General features: G+C 41.6%; 1 protein-coding gene across 5 annotated transcripts in view; it reads left to right on the top strand.

Moving 5' to 3' along the window:
• Positions 1–6,744: 6,744 nt before the first annotated feature.
• ZNF536 (zinc finger protein 536) overlaps positions 6,745–26,365 on the top strand; it is a 343,785-nt gene continuing 324,164 nt past the window's right edge. For 3 of the 5 annotated variants that reach the window (XM_071567722.1, XM_071567727.1, XM_071567726.1), the window contains exon 1: positions 7,463–7,511. The gene's annotated coding sequence lies outside the window, so the exon portion shown is untranslated. Of the gene's footprint in view, positions 6,794–7,451; positions 7,512–26,365 lie in introns of those variants that run through there. The other 2 variants (XM_071567724.1, XM_071567723.1) reach the window with 2 other exon arrangements.

Raw genomic sequence — 26,365 nt, 5'->3', positions numbered from 1 at the left:
TCATGGGCAAAACAAACGAGAAGAGAGGAGTGTGTCTTTCATTAAAGCTCCTTAGGGGAAAATAAAAACACGGAGACACAAGTATTATAGAGAATTGATAAAAACAACTCTTGGAAGCAAAGCAACAACACTGAATGTCCAGTCCAGCTTTTCTCCTGGTGTTTGTATCACACCACCTGGGCTGTGCTGGGCCTCTTGTGTCACCTGGCTCCAGCCCCAGCTGCTCTCCACTGCCCTCCCACCACCTCTGCCTGGCTCTGGGGCCCCTCCATGGCTCCGTGTGCCTTGGATTCCCCGGGCATGGCCATGCAGGGAACTGCAGAGACAGGGAAGATGGACGAAAACCCGTGGGCTGCTACAGCTTGAATGAATAGCTGGTGTTTGTGGTAAGGGTACAACAAACCACTGGGCATAAATCATGGCTCTTAAGACATACATAGCCATGGCAGTTCATAAGAGCTCTAGACATATTATTTAAAAAAGAGCCTGTTATATATCCCCCAGGAGGGTGTCCCTGGGGATGGGTGGGAGCAGGAGGCAAAGGGCCATTCTAGCTGTGCCACCATGGTTTGCCCTGCCCTGCCCTCAAGGCTCTCAGCCATCTCCTATCCCATGCATGCAGGTCCTTGGCTGTGTTTCCTGGCTGCTGGGACCATGAGATTCTGCTGCCAGGGACAGCCCTGGCACTGATATGCCTGTGCTGGGTAAGGTGGAGGCACCATCTCTGAGCCCACCTCTTAGTGCAGCCTTTGCGCTGGACCCCTGATGAGAGACACCTTCCATCAATGAATCATATGGGAAAACCTCCCCCCAAAATGGCTTGTGGTCTGCCAGGGATTTCTTCAGATCCTCCCAAAATATCTCAGACTTTCTCCAGCCTCAGACACCTACCTGATTGAGACAAGGTATTTCTGTTCAGACACTGGCACCCACCAAAGTGGATGTGTATGAGGCAATACTGTAGTTCAGTGTACAACTAACAGCTTTGCAGTGTCCAGCGCTGTGGCCCCCACAGAGTGTGAGGTGTTCCCCACCTGGCAGCAGCCCACACACATTGCTCCCTGCAACAGGTAAGTGATGCACCTCACACACCTCACACCTGAGTTAGGGTCAGGTGGCGAAGGGAGCGCTGGTATCACGGTCTTAGCTCCTGTTACATGGGGCTTAAGTTGTGAATCTGTACCTTAAAATCTAAGACACGAACATTTTCGGTACATCCTTGAAATTTAGCTCTTTGTGTTCAGTGTTAATCTGTCAATCTTCTACCAGCACAATGGCTTAAACATGGTGATGTCTGAGGTAAGGGTGGAGGTGGTGGAAGGGCAGCTGTGTGTCAGGATGGAGGCACAGGCAGTGTGGAAGACTGTGTGCCACCAGCAGAGGAAAAGGAAAACTGGGATGGAACAGGGGATCCATTAAAGCAGCCAGTAAATACTGGTGTTCATCAGCAAAGAAAAGCAGCCCAAGCACTCGGGCAAGAAATGAGGTTATAACCATTAGAAGCCTAGGGTTTGCTGGGATCTTTGAGACTAGGGTGGAAAGGACTGGGAAAAGTTTAAGGAAATTGTTGAAAAGTGGTATATTGGTTAGAACAACTGAGTAAGAAGAAATACTTACCCAAACAATTATTCTGGAGTCTTATCTCAGAGATAAGATCTCACCATCTCTCCTGAAGAGCTCTGACAGAGAGAACAGGCTCAATGTGAATTTGCTACAAGAGCTAGGTCAGTGCTAGTGCACTTTAAAGTTGAAGTTCAGCCATTTTTTTGACTATTTTTTCCAGCACTTTCTCCTCTTGATCAATCATAATTCCTAGTGATTACAGCTGGAGAAGTAGCTCTGCTATACCAATCCCATAAATTTAAATGTTCAAGTTTAAATCCTGGAGCAGCAGTTGTCTCCTGATCTTCTACATTGTGCTTATACTGAGACTTACTGCAGCTTTCAGTCTTGTTCTTTCGGAGGATATCTGAGCCCCTGTTGTGCTGAATGGAAGATGGTCACACAATATGTCCTGCTTGGGTTTATAAATGCTGTGCCTTTATTCTGGAAGCAGAATTTGCTACATTCCACTAGGTGGATCTATTGAGAATGTTGTTCACTATTTAATGTAAAAAGTGTCTTTCACTTTAGGAGGAAAAAAAAAATCTTTCTTTATTACCACTGTACTCAGATTCTTATATTCTGTAGAAACACAAAGGTGATCACTCTTGTCCATAGAAAGCTCTAAAGCCATGTATTAGTCTGTCAGTCTGTAATACCTTGAAGGACTTTTTCTCTTCTGTTCAGTTTTGCCCCTGTTTTGCAAAGGAAAAGGGTCAGTGCTGCCAGAGCTGTGAGACGGAGGTGCACCTCCACAGTGACCTGACTTTAGATGCTGCTTCCATTGCACATCTGCCTAATGTCTGTTTTGTACTCTCTTCTGGGTCCTTTCTTGGTGGCTGTGCTTGGATGAACTGTTGCAATGACTTTATTACAAAAAGTGGCCAACATAGGCTCCTGGCCTTAGTAAATGCACTTAGTTGTCCCATGCAAGTTGTCCGTGCTGTCAGGCTCAATGATAGAGAATTACTGCATTGAGGATGTAGATTTATCTCCTGAAAAAAATCCCCCTATGTTCTACAGTTTCTGAATACCTCTACCCTGCGATGATGGTATATGCAATTTTTACTGATCAAATTTATAGAGATAGTTTGGTCATGGCCCCTGGGAAATAGCTTGTTCTCAGATAGGTTCTTCCTCTGATCTGTTTTCAAAGCTGGGAACCTCCGAGTCCCTTTTCCAGGAAGCTTTCTTACAGTCTGTATGGCTGGGAAAACGTCCAACCACCTTGTCAGTTTGCTGGGGTTCTGCCCAGGAAACCCCCATGTTTATAACAGGCATTTTGAAAGGGTTTTCTCTTTTTCCTGTGAAAGTGTTTTATTTATGTCTTCTTGAACCATGCTTCAGCGACTTTCTTGCCGGATGACTTGTGTTTTCACTGGCTCAGGCTGCCATGTAGATCGCACCACCTGTTCCAGAGTTTGCTGAAACATTCACTGCAAGTTTTCTGAAATTCCTTATTTAAAGATTATTTCTTTTATATGTCTTCCCCTATCAATATTAAAGACCTGATGTTCTGCTCTTCCTTGGAGAGGAGACCCCCTCCTAAAGGCTTCCAAATGGGCTTGTGCAGCCTTTGTTAAAAGAATGCCCAGTTGCTTATCACCCCTCTTTAGGAGGAAATGCTGATCACACTTTTTAAGAACAAAAGCAGGATTATTCCTTGGTCCTTCCTTATAAAGCAAACAACTTATAAATATTTAAATATATAAAGATAATGTTTCTTCCCCACCCCTTGTGTAAATTACTGTATGATCAGTTGACTTTTGCTACTTTCCTGTATAAAGCCTCATAAAATATTCCTCCAACCTGGGCTGTTGTTGGACTCATCAAATTTGGGAGATTTGGGATATTCTTCCTTGTCATTTATGTCTATCTGAAATGAGATCTTGTGGAAGGCTGTCATTTCACAAAAGTAGAAATCATGGGGAAAGGTAATGTTGCCTGGCTAAAGAACTCATCTTTCATTTCCCCTCTTCCTTCTTTTTGAAGTTGGACAAGTCTATGGCTGGTAGGTTCCCCTCCCTGATAAGGTGCCCGCTATGCTCTAAGACGGTGCAAGAGCCTTGCAGAGTAAGGCACAAAAGATCTCTTCTGCTCTTTCTCTCTCCTCTGTAGTGTTTTTGCCTAGTTTTAAAGAGGCAGGGTATTCCTGCCTTCTCATGGAGGAGGTACAGAAGGGAATAAAAGCAAGCAAAGAAGGTGGAGAAGTAGCTGGGGACAGCTGAGAGAGCATACAGGCTCTAAAGAGAAAAGACCTTCCTCTGGATGCAAGTAAAGATGAAAGGACCACCACTGAAAATATGGGGAGGAATAGGACAGAATACTGGAGGGAACTACAGAAGTGCTGATGGTGTCTGGAAATATCATGGATGCTGAAAGCAGCTTGAGCAAAGTCTTCCTGATCTCCCATCTGAGACCTTCTAAATCCCATCAAACCAGTATCCATTGCTTAGGTGTTGGAGCTGGTCATAGAGTCAGTAAAATTTGGAGGTCTCTTGTCTTCAAGATGTATGGAGTTCATGGATCTCTGTTACCTCTTCGTGATACATTTTGGGAAGGCTTGGCCATCTTGGCCTAAATAATCATGTCTATGAGGCCCTCAGGAAGAGGGTTTAGGTCAATCTGGTTAACAGCATCCTGCCCTGACAGCACCATTGCCTACACATAGTAGCCCACTCTTCCAGATTTCGAGACTTTGCTTGACATTTTCTTCCTGTAGAGTTGAGCTGGATGATCACCTGGATAAGTGAATTTGACTGGTGATTCACTGGTGCTGGACCACAGCTCTACCCTCATCTCAGTGAGGGTTTAGTACTTAATCTCAGCTTCCTGGGAGATGGTTCTTAATCTCTCTCCACTTGAAAGTTTCTGAAGGGAAACTCCTGTTCTCTCCAGAACAGAAAGAAGAGGAGAAGTACTTTAATTTCTGGAAAGATCAGAGTCAAAGCACTCATGTTCATGCTTGTTTTGACTCAATTCGTTGTCTCTAAATGAGCATCATGCACTTACTCCAGAGGAACAGGAAATCCCAGTTAGATGTCTAAAACTCCTCTGCTGTCAGTTGCTGTTTCACCTATCTCTAGTCAATATTCTTATCTTTGTCTCAGGAAAAGAACCATGGGCTTTTCCTGAGCTCTCATTCTTCTGTAACTCTTTGTGCAGTGCTCTGAAATCTCCTGTCTGTCACTGATTCCAGGTGGTTGATTTGGCCCTTGTCTCTGAAATGCCATCTCCTCCTATGTCGTTTGTATTATGTAGCCCTAGGTCATGGAAATCGTAAGGTGAAATCTGATATTTTTAAAGAAAGGTATAGCTCATTCTTTTATGAGACTGCTAATAATGTTCAGCCTTGACAGGGTTAAAAGGCAACATCCATTTCCCCATTATCTTGTTTAAAAAGTGCCTTTTTTAAAGTCCATATGGCGACTTCCTTTCGACCTGCTTTCCCATCCTCGTCTCTTTGTCAGGGCTGTCACTTATAAAGAATCACTTGACTTACAATAACAAGTTCAAAAGAAGACAGAATATAATCAGTTGATCCACGAAGAATTGAAATAAAGAACACCCCCACTGCTCCAGTTATCATTCCCATAGAGATAGTGATATTATTGATGTGATTGCTATGCTAATTTCTATAGAAAAAACTTGTATTTTGGAATTTGTTCAAAGAGAATTTCAGACACATCAAATTGGAAAATGCGGAGTGAATTCCTAAACTTTTTCGTATAGGCATGGGAATCTTTTTTCTTTCCCTCTCTCTCTCTCTCTCTCTCTCTCTCTTTTTTTTTTTTTAACATCGAATAGCTCTGAACAACTGTTTATAAACTTCACTTTAAATATCAATTACAAAAATGTTGCTAATTTTTCAGTTATTATAGAAAGTTAATTCACTGTAGTTCCAGAAAAAAAAAAGTCCTGTTTTACCTTTATGGTTATTAATACCACCCCCATAACCTGCAGAAGTGGGGTTGGACCTCAGACTCCGGAATCAGAGGCTAGAGATTATAAAAGATGGGCACATTTAAGCCCAGTGTTTAGGAAGAGCTAATTAATCTATACCCCTTCCTCTGCAATTCCATAGTCCCTCTGGGAATTGCCACAAACATAAACTTTTTTTTTCTCATGGACTCCTATTTTAACTAGAAGGTTTCAGCTTGTGATGTTATGCTTTTTATGTAGTAAACTGATTTAAAATGTATGCCAGTCATCTTCAGGGAACTCATTTCAGTCAAGATGAAACTAGTCTTACCTGAATCAATGTTTTAAGTGTCCCTGTGGCTCGGCATTTTGAATAATCAATCTGTCTCCATCGCTTCTTAATCATGCGCATCACAGTCTTTTTTATTTGTCAACCCTTTCCGATCCTGGCTTTTTGTTATTAACATGCCCCTAATGTCACATGCAAGCCTTTTCTTTAAAACAAGCTGCTCATTGGTGTATTTTGATACTTTTTATTATTACTAAATCTTTTTTCCCATAATTACACCACAATCATTATATAATCCCATAACAAAGAGTCTATTGAGGCACCATGCTTTTGTCAACTATGGGACACAGAATCCATAATTGCATTATTCAGCTTTCCCCCCCCCCCTTCTGCTTTGTAGAAACACAACCTATTTCACCAGTCACATTTGCACCTTGTTTGCTTGGTTATATATTATTTACTAAATCGTTGCCCTGAGGATAAACCGTGTAAAGTTGCTTTAAAAAAGTTATTTGTTTGATAATTAAGTCCTGAAAACCCATCGTTTAATGATTATTCCGAACCCATAAGGCAGAGAACCTCCATGACGTTTTTCTCTAAGTTTAATTACCGTATGCTAATTTCCTTGCCTACTACGTGATTAATTAAAATCATATTTTCATAATCATTTGGCACTAGTATTGTTTTAGAATTATCATGATCCCCTAAATAGTGTATGTAAATAAAGTCGGCTCTAATGGAAAGAATCAAAATGCAACGCTGAGGACCTTTATGTGTTTGTATGCATGCGATTGGCAACATAACTGGCTTATTTACATTAAATACGCCACAAGGTTACAGTGCAGATCAACGTCACTTTATCGCTGATTACTTCTCTTAAACGCCGGAGCGGTGACTGATGCTCCGGTCCCCCTGTCCGCCAAGGTTTCCCCGGGAGTTTTTTTTTTAGGAGAAACAGACTTTGCATAGTTTCGGGAGCAGGTAAGAAGGGCGCTTTGTGGAGCCAGGCGCTGCCCCCGGGGGCTCGGCGGGGTTTGCGGGGCGCGGGCAGGGGCGGCGGGGCGCGGGCGCGGGGGCTGCGCGGGCGCGGGGGCTGCGCGGGGCGCGGGCAGCGGCGCTGGCCGGGGGGCTGCGGAGCGGCGCGGGCTCCTCGGGGTGTTTACACGCGCTCAAGGTCACGACCAAGCTGCGCCGTGTTAAATGGTTTCTTAGTTGCTAGACAGGGAGAAAAAATGGACGATCACAGACCATTCTTTGTAGATTATTATATCAAGGGTTCAGCTTTTGGCTCATCAAAGCTAAATGCCGCAAGACCTATCTAGTTGCTGTGAATTATGCCAAGACGACAATGGAGTGCTTTTTTAATGGTACAATGCATTTCACCTACCAGATAGGGGGAGTCCACGCTGAGAGATGGGGATGTCTTGTGATGTTGGGTGATCAGTATCAATGAAGGGGGTTATTCTGAAAAGAGACAGATTAAAATAAAGCGCTCTTTGCTCGGGATGTGCTGGAAGCAGTTGGGAGGGCTACCCGGAGCGGGCGGCCGCGGCAGCCCCGCGCCGCACTTTTCCCCCTCCGCACAAGAAAATGATCAAGTCAATCATGTGGACATGCTTCATTATTCATTGAACACAATCTTTTACAACGCTCCGTTTACGTGCGGGAGTTTCTTCTACGCTTTGCTTTAAATTTTAAGGTAAGAAAGACAAAGGTAAAAAGGGGGTTTTTGAGGATCCGGGAGGCTCCCGTGAGCCATCAAAGAGGCTCCAAAGTCAGTCCGGAGTATGTTTTTGTTTTTTATTTCTTTTTAATCATCGCAATGGGGCCTGCGTTTTCCACCGTGATTAAAAAAATACAGTATAATTAAATATCCATAGCAGTGACGTTTGCAAGCAGGGCTGTCAGGGGAAAAGCAGAAAATAATGAAAGGAGCGGAGAAGCCATTGAATGGCGCTATAGAACTTAGCCTGAAGAAAATCCTACGTTTTCCCTCTTTCTCTCTCGTTTCTTTAAAAACCGTTACTTTACAAAAAAGGAGCGGGCGGGCGAGGCGAGGCGAGGGGAGGCGAGTGCCGGCGGCGGCCGCAGCGCTGCCCGGGGGCCGCCCGCCGCCGGTCCCAGCCCGCACAGACCCTGCCCTTAACTTGCCCAGAAACTTTTTGTTTTAAAGGGTTGCTGCGGAGCAAACTTTGCTGAAGTGACTTTAAACGCGGGCCCCCCCTTTTCCTCCCTCCCTCCCCCGTTAGGATCCCGGCTAATCGTGGTGTAATTTGTAAACTTCCCCCCTCTTTTTTGCCTTTTTTTTTTCTTAATCAAAGTTAGCTGATGCATACCATGTGTCAAACTTGTGAGATTCAAGTGCCTAAGAGACCTGCCATTTTGTGCTCTAATCGACCTCTTATGAATAGGAGCCGTGCATAATGCTGCGAGGAGCGTTGTGACATTCAAGTAGGCACTAAATGTCAGGCCAGGTCTCAGCCCTTTCGGGGGGGAGCGGAGCGCGCCCGGCGGCGCCGCGGGGAGCCACCTGCCAGCCCGCCGCCGGGGCTTTTGTCAGCGCCCGGAGAAAGTAACAGGTTAAGGAGGAAACTTAAATGGCAATCCCCGGCGGGGAGGAGGGGAGAAGCATCACCTTCCCAGAGGCGCGCCGTTCGCGGAGGGCCGCGGGGGCTCCGCTGCCTGCGTGGGGCAGCGGCCTCGGTCCCTTCGCGGGGGCTGCGCGGGGCTGTGGGGCCGGGAGGCGGGGGGGGGGGGGGGGTACCGGGCCGGCGGCGGGATTAGCGGGCAGGGGTGGAGGGGAGGAAGGAGAGATTCTTTGATGCTGTGTAGGAAAGAATCCAGATTTTAATGCGCCCATCTGTTGCAGTTTTGCAAATAATTAATATATATGTGTGTGTGTGTGTGAGAGAGAGAGAGAGAGAGAGCGCGAGAGAGGGGTTGGGGGGTAGCGCTGCCGCCTGTGTGAACTTCAACGCAAAAATAAAAGGTCGCGAAGATTTATGCTGTTTATCGGAGGGTCCGCGGCTCCCGCGGGGCGGCTCGCACGGGCTCCATCCGAAAAGTTAGTTGCTGGCTTGGGCCGACGGGGTCGGGGCACGGTGCGGTGCCGGCGGGCAGGGCTCCGGCCGCCGCCTGCCTGCGCGGCGGGCATTGTTTCGGGGTGCGTGCGGCGGATGTGGCCGTGGCTGATACAGTGTCGAGGCGGAGACGTGATTTGTCAGACCGCTCCGTTCGCAGTTGAGCCGGCGGGGCGCGGAGCGGTGCGGGCGGTGCGGGGCGCGGCGCTCCGCGGGCGCGGGGCACAGGGGCGGGCGCGGGGCGCGGCTGCCCGGCCGCCCGCGGCGGGAGCGCTCTGCGGGGCTGTGCATTCCCCCGCCGCCCCCCGCCCCCCCGTGCAGTTTAAAATAAATCCAACAGGGGCCGTGTTTGCTGAGCTGATGTGCCCGGCTGATACAGATAGCGGCGGCGAGCCGCCCGCTTCTGTGGAAAAAGACTATTTTAAGTGTCATAATTAAGTTTAGAAGCCTTGTTTGGGCTCATTCACTGCTCGAAATAAAAAGGACTGGCTGCTTTTAGACCCTTTCTGAAGGGGTTGGCTAAGCGCCTCTGCACGTTCTCTTGGAGAAGAATGTTTTCTTTTCTAGTTTAATATTAGAAACTATATTTTTACTTGTTTAAACCGGATTTGATTATTCCTGTGGAGATTTTTTTCTCTCTCCCCCCCTCCTATCGCTCAAATCTTTGTTCATTGTTCATTGACTGTGGAAGGCTGCTTAAATGTACGGAGAGAGGGGGGAGGCCCCCTCGCTGGTTTGATGTTGAAATAGTAAACCTGAATGAGGAGGGTGGCTGGAAAAGTGGACATTGCAGCTTTAATTAACTTCAAGATGCTTCAGCGAGGACCAGAGCGTAGTAGTGACGTTGCCACATAAATCTGTCCAGTACAGTGCGTTGCACTGAACTATTACAGTATCACCATCATATTGAATATTCACTACCTATCCGGGAGCAGATTTGCATAATTGGATCTTTTTTAAATGAAACTTGTTTGCAAAAAAACAAACAAAACCAAAAAACCAAAAGCCCAAGTGAAAACCGCGGCGATCTGCATGATTATAAAGGGTTCAAACATATTCGAAAAGTAAGTGACCTGCATAAGTACATCAATAGGTTAAGTGCAAATAAGATGAGAAGTGCTTCTGAAAGCTGTACATTCCCTATGTGGTCTCTTGGGTTATTTCTCAATAGCAGGATTTTTTTGTAGCCTCAGGGATTTTAGGTTTTCTGTCTGTTTTCATAACTTTTTCCCTCACAGTTGTTATACAAGGTGAGGCTTTTGTACTGTGCCTGTGTACTTGTAGTGATATTTTTAAAGAAAATAGATTAGCAGTTTGTGATTCGTGCTGTTTGACTTGTATAATTACAGCTACTGTGGAAGGAAAATGTGTATTGCTGTTGTATTTCTGGTCATTGAATAGATCATCACTAAATACTTCTGAATATTCAGACATTGTTTTTGTATGTGTTTGTGTACGCTTAAAAATTGACTTAGCTAACTAAGCTGTTACTTCCTAAATCAGAGAGGCAACTAGTTTTTTAATGTGTGTACCCCCCCTCACTCCCCCCGCACCCCCTCCCCCCCTTCCCCCTTCCCCATTTGACGGAGGATGAAGATGACTGAAGTAACTAAAAATACCAGAAATTTTTAGAGTGAATTTGTAGCTTCTCTGTAAACCCCATCCCCTCCTAACCGAGTGGCTGGATTACAATATTGCAGTTTGGGATCGGGCAGGTTTAGAAGTATTTTGTAAAATCAGATGCTGATGTTTCGGATGCTGCGAGGACGAAGTTGTGGAGTGAAGGCAGCTGAAGCTGGAAGTTGCCTCCTGGGGAAGGGGAGCAGCAGTCGGTGGGGCGAGCCACGCAGAAGTGCAAAGTCTGCGTGCAGCCCAAGCCTTGCCCCGGCTCTCCCCCCTCGCCGAAGGCTGCTTTAGTTATGATGTCATTCTGATAGTGGAGAGCAAATGTCTCCTGATTCTACCATTAAACGCCTGGCTGATTTGCCTGATAATGATAGCATTGACGTCCTGCTCCTTGACAAATGCAAGCCCTATGAGCCCTATGAATTAACTTTTTTCCCATAGCTGGGAGCCAGCTAGCTTTTCGACTCATGAATGTAGGAGCACTCCTTTGACAGATTACTTTGAACCTCCTCGTTTCTGCAACAAAACCCCTTCTCTAAACACCACTCCTGCTAGGCTCCTAGCAGACCCCTGGACAGTTTGGGCCTGATTTGCAGAGCTGCTGAGCATTCATCACTTCCACTGACTTCAGGAGTTGTGGGTGCTCAGCAGCTTTGAAAATCAGGCCCTGTGTTCAGTCAACAGATGATGCATTTTTTGGGCTTGCTTATTTTGGTTTTGTTTTGGGTTTTTGGTTTGTTTTGGTTTTTTTTTTTGGTTACTGTTTTTTTAACTTAGCTAAAGAGGGCTCTATGATTTCTAGTCATTATAAAAATATTTGTAAATAGCTTGAGTTGTTTGTCCTAGTCTGTTCTGTTTTGCCCTTTCTGCTATCCTTTTTTAAATTTTATTTTCAATTAATCTTCTAGTGGATGTGCTGTTAATCTTCGGAAGAAAAGAATCACAAATGAGTTGCTTAAAGTTTTCAGAATGTTGTAGAAGAAAAATGTTTCCAGTTGGGTACCAAGTGCTTAGAGAATCGATTGCTGTTTCAAAATGTGCACTAGAAGAGAGTCTCGATACAGTTGCTAAACCCTGCGATTGGGTGCACTTTCTCATGTCTGCTCTGTCTTCAGGTTTTGCTCATGACTTTGAATTTCTATCCCTGCAGGTAAATGAAATTTAATATGATGGGTTTTTTAAGGTGCCAGTGACTTAAACTTTGTTTTCATTTGCTGTTACAATGATGACAATTAACAACTGCAGATGTAAGAAAGGTCAGCCTCTCTGTTACATTTGCAAGGAATGAACCTAAAATATTTGCAGGCTAAAGCTGTGTTTTGCAAATGAGTTCCTGAAGATACAAGTTGCTATGATGGAAATGCTGTATTAAAACACTTTTAATAAATTGACTATGACTTTATCACTTGTAAAGAAGAAAAGGGATTTGTTCTACGGGCTTTTTGACTTCCGAACATATTTGAGCTCTGATACTCTCAGCAAGTTGTCTGGCACTGTCTTTGCTGTACACTTTTATATAATGAGGAGACTGATTGTCATATTTTTGTCCATGCCAGAGGCCAATAACCCAACCCATTCATTATCAGAAGAGAGTAGCCTGTAAGTTGCAACATCAGTACCACTGTTTTGCTTGCAGCAATGAAGACAGTGCTGAGATCAGAAATTGTGATCTTCAGTACAGAAAGCTGACACATTAGGTTGTTTACCCACCATGGAGCCTTAGGTGACCAGAGAGATTTGCATTCAAAGAGATGTAGAAAATCCACTAGTCCATTAAAATGGGCTGTGCTTATTCCTTGGGAAACACAAGTTTCATCAAGTGTAGGAAAATCAGTAGAAGTAATTTTTCCGAATGTTGATTTTTGCTTAAAGTTGACTTTGAATTGCACAGGTGTTTTTAGAGTGCCTTGACTAAAAAAAAAAAAAAAAAAAAAAAAAAAAAAAGAAGCATGGATTTATCTGAACTTTATGAAAATGGAAACTAAAACCATAAATAGATTTATTTTTCCACTTTGAATGTGGACAATTAAAGCTTTTTTACAATCATCTTATTTAGTGTGCTTTAATAGGATTTGTAAGTAAATTTATATTTTAATCTCTGAATTCTTCTTGGATACCTGAATAGATGTATATCAGCTCTTCAGAATGCTAAAACCGGTATGGTCTTGAAAAACTATTTTTTGTCCTCTCATTCACACCTTGCATTTCCAGAGTTGCAAGCAATTTGGATTCAGGGGAGGAGAAGACAGATGAAAAAATAGAATCCATATTCTTTCTTTTATAGAAACATGAATAAAGTTATTCTGGCAACTGTAGATGGAAATCCAAATTTCTCTGGTGAAGACATGCCGGGCACAGATGTTTGCAAAAGAGGGAAAAAGGATGAGCTACTGAAAGAAAATATGTAAAAGTAAAATAATTCTGATGCTTAATTGAATGATCTCAGGGTTATTGTACGGATGTACAGCTTCCAGCTGTGTGGCCGAATATGGAGTGTGAACTTTCCATGACCAAGTCACTGGTCAGAATCTGATCTTGGCTAGAAACAAGCGAAAATTGTAATGATCCGATCGGTGTTTGCTGTTTAACATGAAATAACTGAGTAGTGTCTGTCTAAATCTGAGTGGATCACAGTAACTGCTATGACATTTTCATGTGTATTGGCAGGTTAAGCAACGAAGCCAAGCACTCAGTGAGTGATTTGAAGCATCTTTTCAGGAGCAGCAGAGATCCAGATCAGGAAAGAGGCAGGGGAATAGAGCAGTGAGGGAGGATTTGGGTTGCCTCTGCCCAAGTGCACCAATACTGTGACTAAATATGTTCCCAGAGGTAGGATTCTTCTAGTATTCTGAATTTGGCACCTTTCCCTTATATTTAAATTTGCTCTAATTTTCAGGTGCATCTTACTAGATAACCAGATGCATCAAAAAGGCAAAAGAATTATAGAGGAGTAATTATAATTAGCCGGTTGTCTGTTTATGAAAAATTGTAAGATGGGACCTTGAAAGTATATTTTGAAGTTGCTGTTTTCTACAGGTCTTAATCTAAATACTCCATGTGAGATTGTTTTCTAAAGAGATGGGTTCATCAGGTCAAGTTGAACTATATTAAAGACAAACAATTTTGTTATAGTCTGACTGTCTTTTAAACACAGATGAAGAAAACAGAACTAAAATAGCCACAGCAGCCTCAGTATATGATCTTTCTTCCATTTTGCATTGCAGGGGTTGAGACTTGTGTAACCAAAAGCAAAGTTAGGTAATTCCTTACAAGTATTTGTACATCATGTTATGAAAAAAGCAGCACTGCTGATCTTGGTAGGACATTAAAAGACAGATCTGCAGGTAGCAGTGCCTGATAATAATGATGATGGCTCCACTCCTATAGTGTGGGGCAAGCAACAGAACTTCCTCAAACCAGTGGCTCATTTGTGATTCATTAGTGTTAAACTGTCCCGCTGTACCATCTTGGACTTCCAGAGGTATCAGGTGCTTGCCAGGAGGATGGAAGCTGGTGAAGATCAGGCAGGGATACCACAGTGCCAGGGGAAGACTGCTTGGGAAAATTTGGCCCTGTCGCTGTTTTGTGAACAGGAGAAGTGCGAGAGGGGAAGAAAAAGGAGAGTATGAGCTGACTTTTACTCCCACAATCTCTGTAGGGATGTAGGGGTTGTTTGCGGCCCCTACTCTGCCTTGGGCAGTCCAGGATGTTCCAGGGAGCTTTTCTTGCAATCAACCTTAAATGAGTTAGGGTATCATGGTGCAAAGGGGTTACATGGCAATCCTGATTCTTCCTTTTTAAATAAGGTTATTTCAGCATTTATGTGAATTTCAAGGTAGTTTTTTATGTTGCCTTTTTTTGTGTGTGTGTGTGTTTGTGTGTGTGATAAGCACTGTTAGAAACTTTTCCTCCTTTTTTCTGCCTCAGCATATTCTGCCACAGTCACTGTGGTTCTTTATGATGGGGGGCCTTGCTGAGCTCATCACTGCTACAAAGGGGTTGCCATCAGGTACCACAGTCTACTCAGTCACAACAGGGCTATGTGCAGTACTTCCTTCATACTCCTGGCCCCTGTTGATCTGAGAATTGGCCCTGGTAACCCATGTGATAGCACCATGGCAGTTGCCAGCCTGACCTTACATTTATTTTTTTCTAAATGGTAGCATACGGTATCAGTGTTGTTTTATGTCACTGTCATAAGTTGGTCTCCATAGATTTGTGCAGACACTTTCACCATCAGTCTTGTCATTGAATACCAGTGGTAGATACAGATAGATGTAGATAGGTCTCTCTAACCTAAAATTCAGGCAGAATAACTTAATGCAAAAGACATATGGGATAAATTATCAGCAAGAAAAGGATAAATGAGTTCACGGGAAGCCTAGGTTTGTTTCTGGAGAAAGAGCATGGGTGAAGAAAGCAAGGAGGTGTAAAGTCAGGTTTCTATTAAGAAAGACTAACATGGTGGGCTGGATGTTCATTTCTGAACATTCCTTTTGATAGCCCTGTATGGATGGGTTAGATTTTAGTGTCACATATGTTTCCTAACACTGGCTTTCTAGATCATCACATGTTGATTCTTGAGTGGTCTACAGAAGTAATAAAACATAGGGCAGTGCAATGTTTTGGTTTTGATAACAGTTTTACTCAAGAGAGTGATGGGACAATGAAGTGTTGATTGACGAATTAGGGAAAAATCTTGCCTTCTCTGGCATTAGTTCATAATTAACAGAAGTAGAAACTGCCTTTTACTTTACTGGTCAAGGATTTTTTCACAGGTATGTGCCCTGGTGCAACCATATCAGTGCTGGAACAGCATTGAAAAACCCCCAAAACTTATGCAGATATAGTCTATTTTTCTCCTCTTTTATTTCTCAAGAGTTTGCATGAATGTTAGGGGTCCCAGTCCATATGAGGACTACTGAGTTTTTTGATATTGAGGATTGACTTGATGTTGGAATGCAGCAGTAGTATTGAGACTGGTGCTCCAAGTAGCTTTAACCTTTATTTTATTGGAATATATCCTGCATTTTTGTGGAAAACTATGAATCTCTCTTCTCAGAGGAAAGTGCATAAAGTTTAGCAAATATTTTGTTGATTTTGACGTGATTTCTAGGGTCCAGTTCAGCTGCTCTTATTTGGGTAGAACTGAGCAAGGCAATAAAACTTCCTCACCTGGTGAATCTCATGTGATTCCTAGTTTTACTGTAAGTACAGTGTGCAACTCCACTGTTTCCTGATTAAACTTACTTCATTATTTCAAATACAAAAAGGAATTCAAGCTTTTGAGTTAAAAAAATGTAAAGATTATAGGCTACCCAAACCAGAAACATGCAGTAAAATGGCTATTTATTACCTTTTTAAGGTAACTGCTCTTCATTGATTCACTGAGATTTTGCCATAGAAGTGTAATACCTCTCAGGGCTAATAAAATAACCAGTAGAAGTTAAACCAGTATCTTTATTAGTACCATAACACAAACAAAAAAACCTCTCCTGTTCTAACCACTCCCTTGTTTGAATTTTACCAGAAAAGTTCTCTTAAAATAGCTCAGATATTTAAATTATTCTTGACTGTTTTAAAGATCAAATGTTCAAGCATCTTTTTTATTTAAACTTCAACACACAAAGCTATATGCATGTGTCTGCAATAAATAGGCTTGCTATGAGATAAATGAGCAATAGGAAATCCACAACCACTTCTGGATTAGAATTTCAATCTTTTGCCTCTTTGGTAGTATCTTTGGCATGCTAAGGGCTTTCCAAATATAGAAGTATAGTTTCTGGCCAGAACCAGCTGCCATTTTCCTATAGCAGTTGAAAAATGCCAGTTCATTAGTTTGCATCAACATGCTGCATCTTTGAAGGATTTCTCAGGTCCACAATTGAATTTCTGCTGAAAATGAAAGAGTTGCATCTCTGCACTTCATTATGGACTGGTGATTATGGAATGCACCTGAGTCACTGGAGAGCTGGATTCAGATAGTGCCTCTCTATCTGATTTGAATCAGCTTCTTCAAATCAAGTTTCTCACATCCCAGGTGAGTGCTCTAAAAACACACTTTGGTTCTTCTTTTTAAGTTCCCGCTTCAGGCTGTTCCAATTTAAATAATCAGTTAATTATTCAGTGGGTCAGAAGAGAACTGACTCTTGGCTTAGGCACTCCAGTATGATGTGAGAGGCTGGGTTCTGCTGGTTTCTGTTGATGAGTTTTGCAGCCTGCGTTCCTGGTGAGAGCATTCATGTTCTTAGTGTTGTCTTGCTGGCTCTTCCGTTTGAAAAGTTGCAGAAGGTATCAGGTTAGCCCCCGAGAAGAATAAAAGGAAATTCTAAAATCTTCAAAGTATTTGTGATGTGGAAAAACTGTTTCTTACTCAGGTCTCTTCCTTTCTCATAAAGTTCACAATCCAGATATCATTAAAGTCAGTTGATGATGAGGTGCATCTTTATAATACAAAAATTTTCATCTCAAAACGCAGTTTTATTGCCATTACTTTGTTTAGTGGATTTAATGTTTGAACAGGACCAATTAGGTGATTCTTACAGCCCCCTGAGCATCGAGTGTGTAACGGTGTAATGGGTGCAGTGTTAACCCTTTTTACCATTAGTGCCTGGGACCTGTGCACAGGTAGAACTTGCTGTGGATGGCACTGTGTGGTAGTACTGTGAGGTGGCAAGAAAGACCACACAAATGCCAACAAATGACTGAGAGAGGCAAGGGGTACCTTGCTATTAGTGTTCTTTCTCTCAGGAAGAACCTCGTGGGAGATGTAGAAGACCTATGAAATTAGCAGGTTTCCCTGTCAGGATCTCTTAAAAAGGAGAGAAGAAACATCTTAATCTGTAGAAGGGGAATCCGCAAAGGGAGGAAACCCTTATTTCCTTAGAGATAGAAATACTAATTTTGATAGCTTCTGTTTCCTCTGTCTTTCATTCTTAACTTCTCTGGCAGCACAAGTCTGGCAGAACCCATGCTGTATTGGTTGGTTCCCCTTCTGGCTGCTCTGCAGCAGTGATGGATGGGAGCCAAGGGAATAAATATAGCTCTGAGTTCCAGTAGTAACCCCCTGCCAGACTTTTACACAGAAACCTGGGAGGTCACAGGGGGAGAGAGAATGGGTGATACGGAGCTTGGGCAGGCTGAGATCTGACTTCTCCAGCAGCGACAGTGGTCCCCAAGGAAGGGGAAGTGCTGCAGGAACCCACTCGTGCCTTTGTTTCCATGCAGAAACAAAGTGATCTGTAGATCTATTTCAGAAGCATTACTATTGGCTGTGCAGCTTCCATGTGAGTTTATTAAATGCGAGCATTTTTTATATATAAAAATAACTTCACCATTTTGTTATTTCCTTTTACGTATTTCACTTCGGTTGGAAAAATGAAATCAATCTAGTCAGCTTTTCATCAGTTTCTCTTTGGCTGTCATGCAGTTGCACAATGCTGCAGTGCTTGGCTGGCAAAAATGTTTACAATGAAAAATTGTTTTCAATGGGATTAAAAAAAGAATCATGGAAACATTTTTATTGGTCTTCAATTTTTGTGCAACTTTGATTTTTTACAAGACTTAAACTACCTCAATGGTGCTGCTGTAATTTGATCCTAAAATTATACTGTATTTTGATCTATACTTGCAAGGTATAGACAAGATACTGCTACTACCCTGTCACATAGTACAAAAAATGCTAGCCTGAATGCTTCTTAGCAGCTGCTTGAAAGTCCATGGAAATCACAAGCACCTTGCAGTTGACTTTCAAACGTTTGAGGTCAGACCTTTAACCTGTGTGTAAATACCTGTTGTAAGTTGGGTTAAACAGTCTTAATCATTTAGAACTGGTCTCAGTTGGTCTCTTAGCTAGTAATGCTGTGAGATTCCTACAGCTGAGGTGAATCTGGGGAAATGCCTGCAACCCTTCAATACCTTTACTGCTGCTGGCACATATAGAGATATTACACATGAAGAATGAAAAATTAAGATCCTTGGTAGGTTAACCATAATAAAATCCTAGGAGTAAAATATAGGCTGGCAGTTACCCTTTGCATGAAAACTCTTAAATTCTTTTTAAAAAGGTGCTTGTGATGGGTGTTGAGTTAGTTTGGATTTTAATTTATTTTGCTTTACAGTTTAAGTGGCAAAAGGCTCTTCTGGGGACAGCCTAAATTTGTGGCTATTGATGACTCCTTTATGAATATATGGGCTCAGGCAGTCTGAGGAGGCATTGCAGCTCTCCAGGGGCTTCTGCCACTCATCACAGAGGGGTGTTAGACAAGCACCTGAGCTTACCTCCCTCTCTCGTACAGACTGACTTTCTACTTTCATCTGGTGCCCCTCAGTACCCCCATGAATGTGTAATATAAATGAGAAATGGGAACCTTTAGGTACCCTGTGAAAAGCTGAAAGCCTTTCTAATAGAGAAATTTTCATAGGGCCCCAGCTTGCAGATAGTCATCCAGTGTTTTTATGATCAACATTCACCAATTGAAGACCTTAATGAATGTTGTAATGACCAAGTCTGTTGTTGTCACTGACCCAGTATCTTGTTTTCAGGTGTGAGCTGGCTGAGTCAAAGTTAGTTTGCTTCTAGCCGAAATCATTGTCACACAAGCAAAAACCCAACCCAAACCAAACCAACAACAACAAAAAAATCACCAACTCCCTGCTTTATCAATATGATATCCCAGCCTCTTTCAAATATCAACTGTTGATTGGCTACTTTACATGTCATGATACTAAATCACTGACTTCAGACTATTAACCTTTTGCATACTGAATACAACTTCAGCAGTGAATGCACATCCACCATTGTTAGTCATAACTTGTGTTTGATGAGAGAATTTATTTCTTTCCACAACAGAAGTTATCATGCAGACTTTTTCTGTGACATTGGGAAGGGTATTGAAATGTCTAATCTACATTTTTAATAAAAACAGCTGGATTTGAAAATACATGTTTACACATGTATAGTCTGTAATGTTCCATATTTTTCATTCCATGATCTGTAGTTGGTATGAAGATCTGAAGTAGATTTGATGCCTCTGTAAAAACAGTCTGGCTAGTTCATATTCTTCAATTGCATGTACCTTTTTCAGAAGAGGATGTTTTTAAATGGATGAGGACCATTTTTTCTGGGTATTCTTTGCTTTGACAAGCTTTTCTATTGGGAGATTAGGCTTTTGAAGATAGTATTTTACTCAGATATATAAAACATATCTATGAGAGTGAAAGACCTTATTTTTTCATTTCTTCTTTACAAATACAAATGAGTCCTTGGACAGTTTTTAGTGTTGCTTGTTGTTATGATGCATCATATATCTTTTGCTTTTTGTACTTTTTCTTTTCCTTGATTTTAATTATTCTGGAGCAAATGTTTGGTTTAAAAATCATAGTACAATTTTCTAATTTCTGATTTGTTAATAAAAATACCCCTGAATACCCTGTTAATTTTTGTTTTGCTAATGTTCCAATAATTTCTTCACCTTTCTCTCTGGTGCTGATGGTGGAGCTGAAAACAATAGAGCAAACCAAAGATAAGTTAAGGAGAAGTATTGTCTTTCAGCAAGCTTCCAGCTACATGTATATGTAGCAGAGGAGGATCTCTGGGATCAGGGTCTCTGTGGTTTGCCACAGTGCCAGGGAAACATGTTGTCAGGAGAAACAGAGCTGTCAGATAAAGTGAGGAGGGGTATTCCACGTGTCTTTTCAAGACAAGTTTTCCTCTTTTCATAACCTCTTATTTGAAATAGGAAATCTAAACATTAAGGGGTGGCAAGGAAAACTCTTTTCCATGCATTGTTCAGGTGTGTGCATGTTTTTTCACAGAGTTATTCAGAAAGCATCTGTGAAAAATGGAAGTTCACTTCGTTAAAGTTCTGCTAGACTTGGAAGCCATTTGTACCTTGTTCTGGGTCCTGTGTGCTTCCCATGTGCCTACCTGCTAAGTGTAGAGTTTAGCCCCTTCCAGTTACTTCCAGTTAGGATTTCACTCCTGTTGAGATCAATATTTAGTACCAGGGCAGCTTTTACATGTTGAGTAACGATAATTTGTTTCTATAGATGTAAGAGGACTTAACAGCAGTGTACAATCAATATGCAAAAGCCTACTAAGAGAATTTGTATTTAAATGTGAACACTATTAATTCTAAGCAATCTTCAGCCCTTATTTTGTCCAATCATTGCTGGACATCTAGGTGAAGAAGGCTCTTCTAGCTCATTAGTTTATTATCAGTGATATTGCCAACACTTGAACTCTTCAATTAGTGAACCCAGTTGCCTATTATTCTATTAGGGTTTGCTGCTTTCTGATTGAAGTCCACACAGAAATACCTATTGCCTTAGCACATGCTTCCCATCCTTCTGTGAGCAGGTGAACACAGAATCTGGAAAGTATACAAGGAGAATGTAATTAATAATTACTGAATAATAATGTATTTTATAAGATGCTTGCATGTCTGTCTTATGACTGCATGATATGAAGGCACCTATAGGAAGAATAAATGTCTTTGAGAAAGGGATATGACAAGAATAGGAAAACTTTAAGATGGTCTCATCTTTTTATTATGTTCAATACTTTAAATTTCCTAAGGAAAGTTGTATGTTAACAAGAGTTTCTGTAGCTTATCAGAATTCTATAGTGTTTGTGGGGAGGATTGTATGTTCCTTCAGCTGTGAATAATTTGAACTTCTTTATTATTTGTTTTGTGAGCCTTCTTTCAGGTTTTATAAGCAAGATATTTATATACATGTAAAGACTGTCAGTTAAATCTATTCAGCGCAAAACCTTACTTGGTACAGTGTTATGAATCCTCCTGTACTGCTTCAGTTGATCTTATACTGAGAATTTCTGTAGTAATGTTTGATCCTGACTTAATGTGGAAACAGTGGCATTGAAACATGTGCTAGTTGTTTTGCTAAAACTTCATGTCAAGTGTTGTCATGTACTTAAGTCCATGCTGAATTGGGTGCTCTGAAGGTAGAAAAAGCCAAAGTAGTGAAAAATTCTAGTCACAATTCTATTAGCTGAGGAGTTAGGTGTTACAGTGTTTTGGAAACCTGCAATAAGGCATATTACCTTCTTTTTAAATAATCTTTTGTCACTGTTGCTACCATCAGTAATCCACAGTTTAAAAAGTCATGTGTCCTCATAATTGTTTTTTACATTGGCTGGAATAGTAGTTCTTTTAAAATGTGGTTCAAAGGAAGAGTTGCTTTTCATACTTTAGAATGGCTGTGGTCTTGAATTACGTTTAGAAAAAGATGTACTAAATATAAACAAATACATTGTTCATGTAAACATTAATTAAGCTCACATCACAGAACCTTGCTTTTTTTTGTGAAGAGCAGGAAAGCTCTTCTCATTTTTTTGTTCTTTCCATCAAGACTTATCTGACACTTTTCCACCATCACCCTCCCATAGCAGAACCACTTCAGACACCCTAAGTGACTGTTCCCTTTGCCCATGACCACTTTTGGTCTGGGGCTGCTGGGGTTGGTCTCTGAAGCAGGTCCAGCATGGGTGGCCCTGGCTGGGCCCTTAGTGGAAGTGTGGAAGGCAGAGAATTCTAAGGAGTTTTACACCACCACATACAGGTGATGAAGACAGAAAATATTGAGTGGCCAAGACTTAGGCAGGTGCCTGGAGTACTATTGCTCACTCCCATATTGGTAAGGTGGCGAACATCAGGGACATACAGGATGATGGGAGGTCCAACTTGGAGGCCTAAGTGAGGAAGAGGAAAGTGAAGAAGGGATGTGAGAAAAGTCTTTTATTGTGTCCCAGGAGAATGCATTCACTCTGTGCATTCAGATCAGAGCAGTCCACAGCCACATAAAGTAGCTCTTACACACTCACAGGTTGTTCTGAACTAATATTTGCTATTTTAATTTTCTTTGCAGACCTTGATATCAAAGTCACTGCTCTTTCCCTTCTCATTGGAACTCCTGGTAAAATAAGAGATCTGTACCAAATATGGAAGTAAGCCTAACAATGAAAAATTAACATGCTAAATATCCTAAGTAATGATATAGACAAGGTGCTGTATCATTCTGCTTGCCCAAGGCTGAGCCCTTTTTTGTCCAAAACCAGATTATGTTCTTCATCTCTCTAATGGCACTATTAGAAAATTTGTATTGGAAGCCAGGACCTTATTTGTGATGCTGCTTCTCCTTTGGGGCTGATATTCAAGCACAGACACAGTATAAAACTTCAGAAAGAAGGCAAATATCAGATAGTTTTAGCCCAGGATTAGCAGTTAGGACTCTTGAGTGTCATCTGAACATTGATTATTTGTCAGATAATGCAATTACATTTAATGGAGGGCACTGCTCAGGAGTTACACAGTTTAACTAGCACGTTTGTGTTTTATGCACTGTACCATGTTCACAGTCACAGTGGAAACATGAGTGACATTTGACAGTGGCTTGTGGTAATACTTTTCCAAAGAAGCTGCATATCACAACACTGACAAAACCCACAAAATGCCTGCTCTGTGTTCCTTGCTACCAGGTCTTGTTTATGCTCTCCCTGAGAGGCGGAGGCTGCAGAAGAGAGCGGTGCTGGAGGATGGTGTCACACGTTGTGTGCCTGTCAGTGAGCTGAGACACTTGCTATTGACTGTGACATGTCACTTACATGAAACCATGCAGTGCTACTGCAGCTTGGGGCACAGCATAGGTTATGCAGCAAATAGCAGCCCGTTTTCATCTGTGTGACAGACCCACCAAGCGATGCTCGAATCTGAGTGAGCCCCCAGATTTCAGGGTTACTGCATTCCCCCTAAAAAAAAAAAAGGAAGAAATGAAAGATGTGCCTAAGATGGTTTGAAATAAAGCGGAGAAGTATGCTGTCCCTGACCTCATGTGAACCCTGATAGGACTAGACCATCTTCTTATTGAAGTGCATAAGGAGCGATTAAGTAAAATTCTTGCCTCTGTTTTCCCTATTGGCTTTGTAGTGTAACAAGAAATCTTGGCTCCATTGAATCAAGGGGATTTTTATGACTGAGTTCACTGGAACTAAGATTTCCTCTTCAGAATAATTGTCAGCTTTGCTCCTCCCGTGGGTAGGGTGCTGATTCATGCTCCTTGTGGATGTAGCATCAGTCATTCCAGTGATGCTGAGAAAACTCTCCCTACTCAAAAAGCTTAAGGCTGGCAGACTGACATACATTTTTCTTCAGTGGCAACATCTCTGATTATATCTGCACCAGGAAAATGCCCCTGGATTTCAAAGATCAGGCAAGCTCTAGAACACCCTCTAATGCTCTTCTATGCAAACTTGATGTCAGTTCTGACTTGGCCATACCTGGATTTGAGTAGAGTCCCTCAGGCTGTCACCTGCAGATAGAACAGTTCCTGATTCTTCACAGAAGCAGACAGAGAAGACACACTGGCTAAAGGCTCTGCTGTCACAATGGTAGCCATAAAATAAATGCTCCATCACACAGAAATGAAAATTTGATTAAGTATCTGAACTTGGTTTATTGATGACAAGGCAATTGATGACAAGGCAAGGAAATAAGCTCAGGCTTATTTCAGGCTTTGAGTATCAAAGGGATAGTCTTGACTTCGGTGACACTGAAATAACCAAAATTGCATTTGCATGTTCCATCCTGAAAGGGGCTTCTGGCACTGTGACTCGGTTTCCACTACCAAGAGTTAAGGTTTTTGTCTGCCTTAGACAGGGAATTTAAGCTCTGTATCTGAAGTTTCAGTTGGAGATATGCAGTAGATTCCAGCTGGTAGCTGGATTTTGAAACCGAGCAATATTAGTTTGACTGTTATTGATTGTACAAGCACAAATAACAGATCTGAGTAGAAACCAAAAGGGAGAGATGAAAGTCCTAATGCAGCTCCTCTCCCACACACATCAGAAATCCGAGTTCTCTGTCTTGTCCCATCTGTACAAATGAAAGAAGTGTTTCCCTTTTAACAGGAAATTAAACAGCATGAGCAAGTTAAAGAAATAAAATCTACAAAATGTACTTAGGTATTTTTATGTGTGAGTTCTCAGAGAATTTTGGTAATTCTGTGTACAGTTTTGAAACCCTGAGAAGGATGTCCAGCAATGGCAAAGTGTGAACGAACACTGCTGTAGTGCATGCAGATAATTCATATTTTCATAGGACTTGATAGTCAGCATGGGAGTAATCTCAGACTTAGCTAATGAAAGTGGCTGCACCTGGTTGAGATCCTGCTGGAAGCTTTACTTTGTCAAAGATACTAATGTCTGGGTGCTTCCTACTTCATAAACCTTGTCCCTGTGCCCTTAGCCTTAGTTGTGTTAAGGAACTGAAAAACTTGAGATCATCGCTGTTTTAGCAAAAGCTGGCTGTGCATAAATATGAATATCTCTGAAGGCTGCTCTTGCATACAAACTTATTTGGTTATTTGAAAATGTTTTTGAATCCGATAGCTGAATCATTGCCTTCATAAGCTGTAGCCTAAGTTCTGTATAGGTTTTATAGATAATGGTACAGTTTTACATTTTTCTTTTTAACTCTGCATTCAGCTGGAGGCTACTACATTGACAGGTAAGTTGAATGTTGATTCCATGAAAGAAAGTTGCCCTTTTGTAAAAAGATTGTAAAAAGTCACATTTTTATTCTGTGCAGCCTGGTGGAGCACCATGCACCCTGTACAAATGAAAATGTGTTGTCCTCTGCCATCAGTGCAGTATGCTGAGAAATGAACACGTGAAGGCAATTTGAGTGTTGAACCTTCTTTAATTCAACACATCATTTGGTTTCAAAATAGTTAAGTAAATTGTATTTAAATAATTGTAAACATTCCAAACAGTCATCCAAAACAAATTGTACTTTGCATAATCATAACTTAGGAACAAAATACTGCAATATAAATCAAGGAAGAGTGGAAAAAAAAGTTAAATGAAGAAAGTACACTTAAATTTGTTCCCATACTTATCCCTAGTAGATATATGACAAAATTTTTATGCTTATTTAAAATACTGTGCAAAATTTTAGAACAGCGTAGGTTAAAAATGCTTGATATCTTTTTATTGCTCTATTCCTTTGAATATTCAGCTTCTGAAACTTAAAAGCTGTGTGCAGTATGACTTTTGCAGTGTAAAAGGCTTTTCATTCCATAAAGAGCCTAGAAATTTGTTATGTGATCAGTTATATAACTAGGCTTATTGTTTAGAATGTGTCTAAAATGAAGTCTGTCCATTTTTTCTCTTATTAAATTTTTAAAGGCGCGTATTTCAAAACCAAACAAACCAATTCCAAAGGGGTCTAATTTTCTTCTGTTTCTCCCAAAATGTACAGTATGTTCTAACAATTTAGACTCCAATTTGGCTAGTGGGGAGTCTTTGATTAGAAAGCACTCTGTAGCAAAACATGTATATTTTGTTAAGAAATAGCAAGTGATATAATAATTGTAAAGGGCATCTACAGCATAATGACAGTTATGTGTTTTTCAAAGGAAAATGCAAACAATAGGTAGGAGAAAGTAAAATCAATAAAAGGACATTGTATGAATATATCTGGTCCATTAGTTACAGGGAAATCTATTCTGTTCAATCTGAAATCACATGCAGCTTATGAGGTGGATAAATAAAAATGTTAGGTCCCAGTTATATAGTCCTTTCTCCTTTGAGCTTAATGGTAACTTTGGATGAAATGGGACATCAGGATTAAAGCCCAAATTAATCATTGTGCAGGACGATTTTCATCACCCTCACTTCCAGATAGGTTATTTGCACCAAGTAAAATCACTGAGGGCTGTTTTCATTGTATGCTTAGCTGCAGTTCCCGTGTTACAGAAGGGAAAATAAAAGTCACAAGCAGAGTATTCGTCAGTTGTGGGATGAGAATGCATGTGCACCTGTTAAGTT

Source organism: Pithys albifrons, chromosome 12 (genome assembly GCF_047495875.1).
Source record: "Pithys albifrons albifrons isolate INPA30051 chromosome 12, PitAlb_v1, whole genome shotgun sequence".
NCBI lineage: Eukaryota > Metazoa > Chordata > Aves > Passeriformes > Thamnophilidae > Pithys > Pithys albifrons.
This window is presented reverse-complemented; position numbering and strand designations above follow the sequence as displayed.